This window comes from Solanum tuberosum, unplaced genomic scaffold (genome assembly GCF_000226075.1).
Source record: "Solanum tuberosum cultivar DM 1-3 516 R44 unplaced genomic scaffold, SolTub_3.0 scf00301, whole genome shotgun sequence".
NCBI classification, from domain to species: Eukaryota; Viridiplantae; Streptophyta; class Magnoliopsida; order Solanales; family Solanaceae; genus Solanum; species Solanum tuberosum.
This window is the reverse complement of record NW_006239223.1, coordinates 204,377-205,487: the sequence shown is the minus strand read 5'-3', so window position 1 is coordinate 205,487 and position 1,111 is coordinate 204,377. Positions and strand designations below refer to the sequence as shown.

The following is a 1,111-nucleotide window of genomic DNA, read 5'->3' as shown; positions in this document are numbered from 1 at the left end:
AACCATGTACAACAAATCAAATTGCAGCAGTTATAGAAGTTAGAAGTTTTGTTGGAGTGAAGGGTCTTGTATAATAAAAGTATAAAGTTACTATAACCCAAAAAAGAGACATGAACTTCATGTTTCTTTTTGCTTTTTTTTTTCCCTCCATCTTCCTAAAGGAAAAAGTGTGGAGTGCCACACACATCTTAGACTCAGTTTACCAACACAGTTACTTAACATCATAAAAGATATTTATACAATCAAGTCACTTCGATCACAAATAAATCACTATAATAAAATTATTTGGTTACCTAGTACTGGCAAGTGGAAGTTGAGAGAGTGGTAATATGAAAGGGAAGCAATATTGCAGTCTTCTCTAAAACAAGTGAGAAGGGTATCTTAATGGGTATAGTGTATATGAGTTTCTCCCAAGTCTAAGATTAAATGTAACTGGTATGTTATTTTCTTTCCAGATGAGCTGAAATTACTGATGATTGACCTCCAAATGATTAAATACTCATAACTAAAAATCTTTATCTTACTACATAGGAAAATGCAGAGCTATTTCACATAATATTTCAACACACTTTTACTAGGACTAATCTCACAGCTTGATCCTGAGATAATTCAATGCAAGTACTCGAGTCCTAAAAGAGTGTCCCACTTTACAGCTAAGGAGTGTTAAATTCTACATCCCCCAATAAATCGACGTAGCAGTAGATACCATTGCAGTTCATAAGACATCTGTAAATCGCAATATAGGATGATGGAAAAAGAGGAAACTCAACTCCAACAACACCAAGACACTCTACTGCAAACACCCAGACAAGCATAAAATCGAAGTATTATTGTAGATTACAGATTACAATTCCAGATTGCAGGTTCCAGATTCCTCCCAGCAGCTAGAACATTATTCAGATTTCATGAAAGTGGATGTGTAATTCAAAGATCAATACAGATGCCCAATAATTCAACAAGAAAATGAATTCAGCTGCAACAGAGTTTCAAAAGCAACTTAGAGCTCCAATCTTAGAGCTCCTAGAATTCTACTTCAATCTATCTTAGAGCTCAACAATTCAGCTGCAACAATTCAACTTTGTTTTACTTTTGGTGTAGCATGGAACTTTCA

At 34.6% G+C, this 1,111-nt stretch overlaps 1 protein-coding gene across 1 annotated transcript in view; it reads right to left on the bottom strand.

Moving 5' to 3' along the window:
• The window catches only part of LOC107063061 (glycosyltransferase-like At3g57200), a 3,235-nt gene that overhangs the window by 326 nt on the left and 1,798 nt on the right, over positions 1-1,111 (bottom strand). The gene's annotated exons all lie outside the window — the stretch shown is intronic.